This window comes from Micropterus dolomieu, linkage group LG12, assembly GCF_021292245.1.
Source record: "Micropterus dolomieu isolate WLL.071019.BEF.003 ecotype Adirondacks linkage group LG12, ASM2129224v1, whole genome shotgun sequence".
Lineage (NCBI taxonomy): Eukaryota > Metazoa > Chordata > Actinopteri > Centrarchiformes > Centrarchidae > Micropterus > Micropterus dolomieu.
The window spans coordinates 38,692,342-38,705,101 of record NC_060161.1 but is presented as its reverse complement, the minus strand read 5'-3'; the positions used below and the strand labels follow the sequence as shown (position 1 = coordinate 38,705,101).

General features: G+C 40.4%; 3 protein-coding genes and 1 long non-coding RNA gene across 5 annotated transcripts in view; 2 read left to right on the top strand and 2 right to left on the bottom strand.

The window, feature by feature from the left end:
• The window catches only part of LOC123980185 (zinc finger protein 260-like), a 672,464-nt gene that overhangs the window by 192,713 nt on the left and 466,991 nt on the right, over positions 1-12,760 (top strand). The window lies entirely within an intron of this gene.
• LOC123980191 (butyrophilin-like protein 2) overlaps positions 1-12,760 on the top strand; it is a 470,636-nt gene that overhangs the window by 143,835 nt on the left and 314,041 nt on the right. The window lies entirely within an intron of this gene.
• The window catches only part of LOC123980179 (zinc finger protein 271-like), a 342,908-nt gene that overhangs the window by 248,320 nt on the left and 81,828 nt on the right, over positions 1-12,760 (bottom strand). The gene's annotated exons all lie outside the window — the stretch shown is intronic.
• LOC123980244 lies at positions 12,322-12,751 on the bottom strand. The gene is made up of 2 exons (XR_006827421.1): positions 12,659-12,751; positions 12,322-12,555 (listed from the first exon to the last, which is right to left on the bottom strand). It is a non-coding gene; the product is annotated as an uncharacterized LOC123980244 (long non-coding RNA).

The window sequence follows — 12,760 nt, the reverse complement described above, 5'->3', positions numbered from 1 at the left end:
GTACTTTTGGCAGTGTGGGCAGGTGCCAAGTCCTGCTGGAAAATGAAGTCAGCATCTCCATTAAGCTCGTCTATTGAAGGAAGCATAAAGTGCTCTAAAGTGTCCTGGTAGACGGCTGCGCTGACTCTGGACTTAATAAAGCACAGAGGACCAACAGCAGCAGATGACATGGCTCCTCAAACCAACACAGACTGTGGAAACTTCACACTGGACTTCAAGCATCTTGGATTGTGTGCCTCTCCGTTCTTCCTCCAGACTCTGGGACCTTGGTTTCCAAATGAGATGCAAAATTTGCTCTCATCAGAAAAGAGGACTTTGGACCACTGAGAAACAGAGCAGTTATTTTTTTCCTTTAGTAAGACGCTTCTGACGTGGTTTGTTGTTCAGGAGCGGCTTGACAAGAGGAATACGACATTTGAAGCCCATGTCCAGGACCCGTCTGTGTGTGGTGGCTCTTGATGCAGTAACTCCAGCCTCAGTCCACTCCTTGTGAAGCTCCTACACACATTTGAATGGCCTTTTCCTGACAATCCTCTCCAGGCTACGGTCATCCCTGCTGCTTGTGCACCTTTTTCTTCCACACTTTTCCCTTCCACTTAACTTTCTATTAATGTGCCTTGATACAGCACTTTGAGAACATCCAACTTCTTTTGCAGTTACCTTTTGAGGCTTTCCCTCCTTGTGGAGGGTGTCAATGATGGTTTTCAGCACAACTGTCAGGTCAGCAGTCTTCTTCCACTGAACCAGACTGAGAGACCAATTAAAGGCTCAGAACCCTTTGCAGGTGTTTTGGATTAATTAGCTGATTAGAGTGGGACACTTTGAGCCTACAATACTGAACCTTTTCACAATATTCTAATTTTCTGAGATTTTGAATTTGTGGAGCTGTAAGCCATAATCATCGAAATTAAATCAAATAAAGCCTTGAAATATCTCACTTTGCATGTAATGAGTCTATATAATATATTAGTTTCACCTTTTAAGTTGAATTACTATAAATTAACTTTTTCACGATATTCTAATTTTCTGATGCACCTGTATTTGTCGTTTCCTCGATCCTCGCTTGAACCGGAAGTTGTTCTGCTCTGCCATCTTGCAGACTGTCCCAAAGCTCCTATTTTACTGACCGACACGCCCCCTTATTGGGTAGCCGTTATATTGATTGGTCGCTGCAGCTGATCGGACTGATCTGATACACGATCAGGGGCAAGTTCAGCGCAGACAAAACGTAGCAAAACCTCGAAGCCCGTTGCAGAACGTTGCGCAACGTGGCAAGGAAACATGTTCAATCAGAAAATGTTGCAAACCGGTGCAAAACGTTTTGAGATTGAACTCAACCCAGATAAAATTGAAGTCAAGTGCATCACTGCAAAGAGTTACTATATTTGATTTGTTTTATGATTCACTCTCTAGTTAAAATCTGAGTTCATAGTAGGTCTGAACAACAAAAGCCCCGCACAACTTTCTTCATTTATTAGAACGATTTTCTTTTTCTTCTATTTCTCCTGTCAACTTTTATTATGGAGACAATTAAAGTCAGAGAGAGAGTCTGTCAGCAATAAACATGTTTTACATAATTTATCGTCATTTCTATTCAGTCACACGTGAGGCTGGTCATTCTTGTGTTTAGTCCAAATAGACGACTATAAAATAAAGCCGCTCATCCAGCCGATCTCACCTACTGCATCTGATGAAAGCAGCCGGCGGCTGCGCGAGTAAAATCAGCTGATGAAAGTATGAATGAAAGCCGCTACACTAAAAGAAAAGCGTCGGATTGCTATGACGGAACGCAGTGATCGATCGGTGACGAGTGATGTGACTTGCATAAATATAATGTAGGCAGTAGGCTATATTGTTAAAGGACATCGGCAGAGGAAATAAACTGAAAGCCTAAAACTGAGCCTCGACTAGAGTTACATCATTTCAATTTCTCTTAAACCTTTAGCCTAATAAATCCCAAGACATCATATTCTGGGTTATTAAATAACGATTTCACAATCAGAATCAATAAATAGCCTATAAATGCAGATAATATAAACATTGTGCCAGTAGAAATGATTCTATTATTCATGTGCAGGTGTTTGTTAAACAGGTAACAGCTACAGAGAGAATCGTGCTGCTGCGCAGTGATAACTTATATCAGAACAGCGCACTTGTGTGCAGACACAAACTCCATCAAAAGTCTGTACAGCTGTTAGAGCCGACTGACAGGAAGATGTTATGTTACACTGCCATGTTTCTACAGTAGCCCAAAACGGAGAAACAGCTCTACAGAGCGCGTTTCCTCACAACGTTGAATACATACGAAGACAAAGATAAAGAAGAAAAAAATAGGTAATATATTATTATTATTATATAGGACTCATGTCCTATCATATTTTATGTTGTTCCTCAAATGTAAGTCGCTTTGGATAAAAGCGTCTGCCAAATGAGTAAATATAAATGTAAAACGTGTAAAAAGTGGATAAGACGCATACCTTTGGTGTGAGAGATCCGGGTTCAATCCCCAACTGTGACCCATCCTCCATTGTATTGCAGAGCAAGACACTTAACCTCTCGTTGCTCCAGAGGCGTGCGACCTCTGACATGTATAGCAATGGTAAGTTGTTTTGGATAAAAGCAGCAGGAAAATATAAATTATGTAAACCATCATCATTGAGTAGCCTATATATATTTCAAATGTAATAATGATCTCTTTGTTTTTACTTGTTTTTGGCAATAAAAGTTAAATATCCCCGTTGATCAATAAGTAAACCTCCATATTGACCACCCTGTATCTGCATTAAATGGTTTTGGTCCTGCCTTAGTGCACGGTGTTTAGTTGCAGTCAGTAGATGCGCCAGAAATACAGTGATCACGGTCTTGCCCAGTAACCAAAATCTGGTTTTCAAAAAAGGAAAAAGAGAGGAAAGACAAAGGAAAGGAAAGGATGTCACTCTGTAACCCAGTTTTTTCACCTAGAAAGGTGGGGAGCCTTTAGTCTGAGAGAGGTGTTAACCTGTTGGCTTAATGTCCACAGTGAAATAAGCTAGCTAGCTGCAGACTAGTGTTAGCCTACATTTCATCAACATTTAATCAGTGCAGGGAAACGTTTAGCAAGGTATTCATATTAAATCATTGTGCTCGCCCCTTTTAGCAGACTAACAACAGGTGAGTCAGCAGCAGCCCAGTGTCCCCATAACTGTAGCCTCCCTGTCCCAGTGAAGAAGGTGAGCAGCACTGTGTTAATGAGTTAGCGTCATTCCAGGGACTCTGTGGAGATTTATCTGTCTCTCTTGCTCTTTTTACCATAACAACAAAGAAAATGAAATATTTCTTGATGAAACAAATTTAAACACAAATTATTTTCTTACATAATGATCATTATGAAATAAAATAAAAACAACCTCCTGTATGTACTGGATGCTGCTAGAAACAGTGAGTAGCTTACCTCAGGCTGCATGGAAGTTACAGACTATATTAAAATAAACCAGTTTGATATGGTCATTTAGATTGAATTATGACCGTTAAATGACATCTATAGATACAGACTTTTATCCCATCATGAAGGGCAATTTATTGGAGAATAACACACACACACACTATTGTATCTAAGTGGTGGTGATACAGAATTGTAGATAATTTGGGCAATGATCTATAGTGTTAGTCATTTATTGGTATATAGCATATTTTAATATACTGTATATATCACAGTATATATGTATATATCACATGTACATTCTACAGAGCCAGGGCCCTCTCAGGTAAACGGAGGAAGAAGTGTGGAAGCAAAGGAAGAAGGGAAAGAAAGTTACAGTGATCATGAGGATGAGAGATGCACGATGGAAGAAGACAGAAGTCGTAAAAAGTTGCCACAAAGTTGACCCAGGTTTGTGGCCAGCAGATTTGACTGACAGGGACAGGGAGGCTTTTGTCTTCCATTAATGTTAAGAGAATTTTATCTCTTAATTTTACAATAAAAATACATAGAGACTGTAAAAGATTGCCTTAAGGACATTTTTTATGGTGGCTTTTAGTCTTGCATCAAATACTGAACTATTTAGTGTGCTAGTACTAGTATCGAACTACAAGAAGCAAGACAGTTACAAGCCGTTAATTAGAGTTATGTAAAGCTTTTGATGGGACAGTTAGGTCCTAGAGATGTGGTGACTGTCTGTGCAGAGGGGCCCAATTAGATTTTTTTTGTCATGGGTCCCAAAATTCCTGCCGGCCCCCCTGAGTAGTAGTAGTAGTCGACTGGTTTATTAGAAGTAAGAAAATAAGTGAAATTTGGACAAATGGACGACACGTGTTGTTTAGCATAGAGTCGACAGAGCGTGTCGGCCACCATAGCTTCTCCTGCATGCTTGCAAAGGGAAGGGGAGTGGTGCATTCATGTGGTGTTGGAATAATCAGAATTTTTTTCCCTGCTTAAATCTTTATTGCAAAAAGAAGAATAAAGTGTACATGGGACATAAATCAGTATACAGAACAGTATACAAATAACCTATATAAGAAGACACAAAAAATAAAAACATTGCCGGTGTAGTCTATATTAGATAAATATATTAAAAGAGGACCATATGTTGACAGTTTTCACAACTCTTTAGTTGTTCGATTTTTTACTTAAATTGATATAATGTACAACCTCATGAGGAAAAGTATGGGGAATTTTGCCATTAGAAATCAGGAAATGGGACCATCCGAAGAGCATATGAATGCGCAGTGAGTTGTTGGTTGCAGTTCGCAACCCTCACCACTAGATGCCACTAAAACTTACAGACTGAACCTTAAATGGTATTTGAAGACGCTTCCGGCTTCATGAGAGTAAACCTGATAAAAAGCAACTAGCCTAGCTTCAGACAGTTATGTTCTCTACAAACATTAAGACATGTATTTTAAATGTCTCTTTGATATCTCTATTTGATATTTCCAGCATTTTTTTTGTACATGGCTGCTACGATTTTGCTTATTGATCACTCTTAAATATTTTGAGTAATTAGGGTTTGAACGCACTCCCCATTGACATCCACTGTATTTATATCTAAGCCAGCATAAACAGTATAAATAGCAATCATACTTTTATTATTTATTATTTATATTATTTATTAGTTTTTAGTGTTATATTATAGGGTATATAATGTTTTTATGGACAGCAGCGGCTTTCTCTGTGGTGTCCTCCCATGAAGGCGTCATGACGTATCGTGAAATGCTTATTATTACAATCCGCTTTTCGAGTAGTCATTAGCCCAGGGGTTCACATACTTTCTCCACTGTAAACTGGGGATGTTTACAATGTGTGTTCCATGAATTATTGTGTGGTATTAGACAAGCACTGTGTGTTTGTCTATTGTTGTGACTTAGATAAAGATCCATCATGCCACCTCCTCTTTCTTCTGTGGTTTCTGGCAACAAAAGAAAAAAACAACACATAAAATAATTGTTGCTGGTTAAGTGCAGTAAAGTTAACTTTAAATTGACTCCACCACCACACATAAAACATGGCTTAATAACAATCACATTTAACATCCGGCTTAATAATAACTATCAAAAATGTTTTACTGTCACAATTATTAGCTTAGCCTATGGCATTTTATGGAGCATAAATTAGCCTAGTGGCTAGCAGACTTTTCCTCTCCTCATAGCTTAACAAATTACATTATATTATTTATACTGTGTCTTACTCACCGCTGGTAAAGTCACTGCATCTCATTATTTACTCATCATTTTGTACAGCAGCTGGTTGTAGTGAGAGCAACAAGCTGGAGGACCGCCGAGTCGTTTTCAGGTGGCAGCGTAGCTCTGCTGCCTGGCGCGTGACGTAAACACGTAAGTGCGAGCACTCCCGGAACCCATAGAGCAGAGGTCACTAATAGGGAGACCGCGGTCCGGATCCGGACTGCCGACCTATAGCCGATTTATTATTGAGACTTACTACCTCGTGACGGAGCGTTTCTATTTTAACCCGTGCAGCTTTTCTTGCATTTACTGTACTGGTTTAGCGGCCCAGGTAACTCACAGACCAATTGCATGTGCTCCAATCGTCTCATGTGACGCTGCTCAGCCAATCAAATCTGTGCAGTCGAGTCCACGTCCGCGAGTGAGATACACCGGAGACGTTTTGGAAACGCACATCGAGAGAGGAGGCGAAAGAGAAAATAGATTTCACATTTAGAATGTGCAGATTCCCACCAGAAAATGTCATAGAACTCCAATCCTAGCTGTCAGGACAAGAGAAAGTAGGGAAGTGGCTCTGTAAAAGGGAATGAAAGAGAGAAGGAGGCATTATAGCTGTTCATTTGCTAAGATGTGTCAAGTGTTTATTATAAAATTGGTTAAGACTGGCTTCATCACCTCAAGCTACACTTTTTATTTATTTTTTTCTAAAAATTAGGCACTATATATAGTTTAGAATTCATTATGAGAATAGTTCGTATTTATTATCCCTCCAGTTTGATTTAAAAACTAAATATTGTTGAAATAATGTCAGTTCTGGACTAAAAACCTTTGCTTCGGGAAATTTTCTCTAACTGGACCTCTTTGAATCCTAATTGAATACCTGTGCCATAGAGATTGCATTGCAACGGCCCCAGCTCGAAAAAAACTGCCTTTACATTAAAGTCTATCAGAGAGATCTGGGCGATTTACAACCAGACTGTATTTGCCCAAAAAGAGGTGGGATTCAACGGAACACGACTTGACGCTGATTGGACAGCGATACTCATGGAAAAAAAGTCTGTCAAAAACATTCACAGCTAACTAACAGTGTGGTAGAAAGTGTGACAATTGCCATTGGGCAAAAATTTCTATACAAGATGTCTGTCTGATAGTGCTGTAGCTAAATTTAAGGATGCGATCCCATCAGCTCTATATACATTATCTAGTCACAAAGTAACAGAGGACTCCTATGCTAATTTCAGTCCCTCCCAAATCGATCATCTTGTTGATAGTGCTGCAGGCTCGCTGCGAATAACACTCGACTCTGTAGCCCCTCTAAAAAAGAAAATAATAAAACAAAGACGGTAAGCTCCATGGTATAATACTGAAACTCGCAAATTAAAGCAAATATCGCGGAAACTTGAGAGGAATTGGCGTTCCACCAAAGTGGAAAATTCTTGTTTAATTGCGAAAATCAGGAATATCCTCTCCTGTGGAACCAGGTTCCAGTTTGGGTTCAGGAGGCAGACATCATCTCCACATTTAAGAGTAGGCTTAAGACTTTCCTCTTTGATAAAGCTTATAGTTAGGGCTGGCTCAGGTGAGTCCTGAACCATCCCTTAGTTATGCTGCTTTAGGCCTAGACTGCCGGGGGACTTCCCATGATGCACTGAGCTCCTCTCTCCTCTACTTTCTCTCCCTCTGTATGCAACCTCATCCCATTATTGCATGTTACTAACTCAACTTCTCCCCTTTCCGGTAGTCTTGTGCTTTCTCGTCCCTCTCCTCTCTCCTCCTATCACTTCCTGCAGGTGTTTCTGGCTCTGGAGCTGTGGAGTCTGGATCTGTGGTTGCGAGTCACCTGCTGCCCCCGTGTTCCTGCTCGACACCCTCTGCTACAAAAACTATTGTTATTATAATCATTAACATTACGATTGTTATCATTAACACTACTATAAATATCTGTACCATTTTTCATTTAGTCTATAGCAACATCACCTTCACTGTCTGTACCTCTGTGTGTATATTGTGTAGGCTGCCTCCCTCCCCTCTCTCTCTCCTTACATCCCTCTCTTTTTCTTTCTCTTCCTTAGCTTCTTTAATACACTTACCTTTCCAACCTTGAGTTTCATAAAATGTATTTTACTTTAAATGAGCTATGTGTTATTAGCTAGCTGAGAGCCCACCCTATCATTTCATTACCACTATATCCATATTTTATGTAATTCTTAGCCAACACTGGTGCTTAGGCATGAGCAGTGAAATTGAGTATTAGTTATTGTAGGTATACATTTTGACATCAATATAGATATTATTATTTCATTTTAAGTAGGCTTCTTTGTGAGTCTTTCTACAATAAGAATGGTATTTGTTTTCACTCTGGAATTCAGAAGCAAAGTAAATGTTAAAATCCAGGTTTGTTATTTTAAATGTATTCAGTTTTATTTATATAGCACCAATTTATAACAAAAGGCATCTCATTGCACTGTTTATATGGAGCAGGTCTAGAAAGTACTATTTAAGACCCAAAAATTCCCAATTTCCCAACAGTGTATGACAACTGCTTTATTGAACGCAGATTACATTTCATTCACAGTCAACATGAGCTGGAGGAAAGGTTGCTAAAAAAAAGTAGAAACTTGAAATGATAAGAATTAGGGATTAGAGATGATAATGCAGACTGTATTTTATGAAAGTGTCTTTGGTTCTGGTTCAACATTGTGTGGGTCTGTTTTAAGTGGTCCTGATGAACTGCTGTTGTGTGTCAACACAATAGTGACATCTGACTACAAGATTTTGTGTGGTATGAGGCTCCCATCAACTAATGTAATGAATTTGATTTATCATCATCTACAGACTGGACACATTAGTTAAATAAGCAAGGATATTGTAAGCTTTGTAAGATTTTAGTTTACTGAAACATGCACCCGCGCTGTACTGGGTTTTCTTTTCCCAGTACCTGGTTGTCACTGTATAATTCACACCCTGCTTACCATGGATGTGTTACTAATAATGGTTGAAATTCTCCATTAATGGAGGAGGAGAAGAAGAAGAAGTCAAATGATGCAGTCCTCAGTTCCAGTAAGTGCACAACATCCATGTTTGATTTAAAACAACTCACTACATAGGTGAGAACGTAGTGGACACATGAACGTGTACTAAAGGAAGGTATCTGAACTGGGAAACGGCAAAAGTCATGGAGCCGAAACAGAGTCTTGACGTTAAGATAGAAGAACCACAGATTAAAGAGGTGACGTTGGACTGAGGTGATGATCAGATCAGAGGGAGGAAGGTTATCTTACCGTGCACGAGGATCACAAACACCACAAACATCTTCATCTTCCTGTAGAAACTCCAACAAGCACAAAGTTAATCTGCTTCTCACTAAAGGAAGTCTTCAGAAACACAGTGAGGACATCAGTTCACAGCCAGCTGTCCCTTTCCTCCCCCTGATAATCTGCTGACTCTGTGAGGAGAAAACTTTACTTTCGAACAGCCTGACATTTACAGAAACACTGTGGTGGTGCAGATAGAGGAAGGAGGAAGTTAGGTTGCATGAATAATAACAGTGACAGTGTCTGAAAAGATTTTTTTTTTCATTTCAGTTCATGTTACTGAGAAATATGGAAGAGAGGAAATGGACCTCATACAAGAATATTTTTCTATTCTTCTCCTAAAACTCTAAACTTTTTCTGTCAGGTTTGTTTAAGTCAGATTTACCAAACTCCTCTATGTAAACTATTTGTTTAGCACCTTTCTAGTTTTTGCGGCCACTCAAAGTGCTCTTACACTACATCACATTCACACACTGAGTCAAAGTGCTCAAACAGAAACTAACATTCATGGTGGAACATGTAGCCTGGAGAAGCCGGGAATGAACCGCCAATCTTTTGATTAACAAGCAACCCGCTCTATCTCCTGAGCCCCTACGCAGGCAAACTTATTGTTAATGGCCTGTTTTAAAAGAGGATGAATATGAACGTTCATTTTAAGGTGAAGGATAGAATCAGCCGACAAACATAACTTTAGGTTGCAGTGGTGGTATTAGAGAAATGATAAAATATTAATATTAACAGAGATAACAGATATTGATTTCTGTCAAGCCATATTTTTATTTTTTTTGTGCGGCTGTGTTTGTGTTGGAGTGGGTGCTCTGTGCCTGCGAGGATCTTTGAGTGTCCTAAAGGTGTCTCTTTCTGATTGGCTGGATTTGTGGGTTCAGTCTGGTGAGTGTCTGCTGCTGATTGGTCCATTCACAACATCCTGTCTTTTGAAATGTCGGTTTCCAGCAGTCTGACTGCAGCAAACAGACTAGAGCTGTGAGGTTAGGTTAGTGTAAGTCAAGTCAATGTAATGTCCTCTGAAGTGACCGTGTGTTTGTTGTTAAAGAGGATGCTGGAGTCCCCGAGAGGTTCACTGTGTAACATTTAGGAGGATGTACTGTATGTGTTGAGTGGTGTATAAAGACCTTACATGATGAACCTTTATGTTTTTATTACCTTAGAGTGAGCTATTTACACTCATCGGCCACTTTATTAGGTACACTTTGCTAGTACCGGGTTGGACCCCCTTCTGCCTACAGAACTTCCTTAATTCTTCGCAGCATATTTCAAGAAGGTGTTGGAAACATTCCTCAGAGACAGAGAAGTGCATATTGATATGATGCCATCACACAGTTACTGCAGATTTGTCGGCTGCACATCCATGATGAGAATCTCCTGTTACACCACATCCCAAAGGTGCTCTGTTAGATTGAGATCTGGTGACTGGGAACTGTTGGGTTTCTGTAAATAACTTCACAGAGTACGGTCTAGACCTGCTCTTTTATAAAAAGTGCTGTGAGATAACTGTTGTTGTGATTTGGCGTATATAAATAAAATTGAATTGAATTGAACTCATTGTCATGTTCAAAAAAACAATTTGAAATGATTGGAGTTTTGTGACATGGTGCATTATCCTGCTGGAAGTAGCCATCAGAGGATGGGTACATGGTGGCCATAAAGGGATGGACATGGTCAGAAACAATGCTCAGGTAGGCTGTCGGGTTTGAACGATGCTCAGTTTGTACTAAGGGGCCCAAAGTGTGTCAAGAAAATTCCCCCCACACCATTACACCACCTCCACCAGCCTGAACCGTTGACACAAGTCAGGATGGATCCATGCTTTCATGTTGTTCACACCCTGACCCTACCATCTGAATGTCACAGCTGAAATCCAGACTCATCAGACCAGGCAACGTTTTTCCGTCTTCTATTGTCCAGTTTTGCTGAGCCTGTGTGAACTGTAGCCTCAGTTTCCTGTTCTTAGCTGACAGAAGAGATCCAGTGTGGTCCCATCTGCTTTAAAGTTCGACGTGTTGTGCGTTCAGAGATGCTATTCTGCAGACCTCGGTTGTAACGAGTGGTTATTTGAGTTACTGTTGCCTTTCTGTCATCTCAAACCAGTCTGCCCTTTCTCCTCTGACCTCTGACATTAACAAGGCATTTTCGTCCACACAACTGCCGCTCACTGGATATTTTCAGAGCATTCTCTGTAAACCCAGATGGTTGTGCATGAAAACTCCAGCAGATCAGCAGTTTCTGAAATACTCAGACCAGCCCGTCTGGCACCAACAACCATGCCACGTTCAAAGTCACTTAAATCCCCTTTCTTCCCCGTTCTGATGCTCAGTTTGAACTTCAGCAAGTTGTCTTGACCACGTCTACACGCCTAAATACATTGAGCTGCTGCCATGTGATCAGCTGATTTGCTATTTGAGTTAACGGCTGTACCTAATAAAGTGGCCACGGGTCCTCTTACATGGAAGTTGCCATGTTGCACTGCCATGTTTCTACAGTAGCCCAAAACGGACAAACTGCTCTACAGAGCACGTTTCCTCACAACGTTGAATACATATGAAGACGAAGAAGAAGTAGCACTAGTAGTAGCAGTAGTAGTAGTAGTAGTAGTAGCAGTAGTAGTAGTATTAGTAGTAGTAGCAGTAGTAGTAGCAGTAGTAGTAGTATTAGTAGTAGTAGTAGTAGCAGTAGTAGTAGTAGTAGCAGTAGTAGTAGCAGTAGTAGTAGTATTAGTAGTAGTAGTAGTAGCAGTAGTAGTAGTAGTAGTAGTAGTACAGTAGTAGTAGTATTAGTAGTAGTAGTAGTAGCAGTAGTAGTAGTAGTAGTAGTAGTAGTACTAGTAGTACTAGTAGTAGCAGTAGTAGCAGTAGTAGCAGTAGTAGTAGTCGTAGTAGTAGTAGTACTAGTAGTACTAGTCGTAGTAGTAGTAGTAGTAGTAGTAGTAGTAGTCGTAGTTGTCTGGTTTGTTAGAAGTAAGAAGAGAGGTGAAATTTGGACAAATGGAGGCCCAAACGTATTATTTAGCACAACAGCCGCTGTGGCTCCGTGTTGTTGTTTATTTCATTAGAATTAACCTGAGGAGCATGTGAGTGCAGTGAGCTGCTGGTTGCATTAGGCAATCCTCACCACTAGATGCCGCTAAAACCTGCACACTGAACTTTTAAAGGTCTTTGAGGAGGCTTCTTGTTAAAAAGTGTCTTTTACTTTACAAATGACAGACATGTAAACCTGAACTGCCTTTTAGAAAAGTACAATAAGCAACTTGTGGTATTTTCAAAATGATTTACATGAGGCCTCATGTTTATTCACGGTCCCCACAGTAAAATAGACAGAATGTAATCAGACGTGTTTTCTTCTTCAGTCTTTATTGTGTTTTATATAGAAAACATCTTTAATGGAATTATAGCTAGAAACCCGCTGTGACCTCTGACCTCTCACCCCCCAGCTTTAGGGGGGGAGGGGCTTCAAGGGTCATCAGCTGTCAGTCAGACAGGAAGTCAGGACAGCGATTTAGTTGATCTTTGGGTGACGGAAATCTTTGCCGGCGAACTTAGCCTTGTCTCCGAGCTCCTCCTCAATCCTGCAGGACAGAGGTCAGAGGTCAGAGGTCAGGTCAGCTGTGTTTTTATTCCTCATTTTACAAGGTCAGTGCTTTTACTTTGTAAGTGACAGGAAGTGCTCACCTCATCAGCTGATTGTATTTGGCCAGACGCTCCGACCTGCAGGGAGCCCCGGTCTTTATCTGAGAGAGAGAGAGAGAGGGGGGGGGGGGGGGGGGGGGGGGG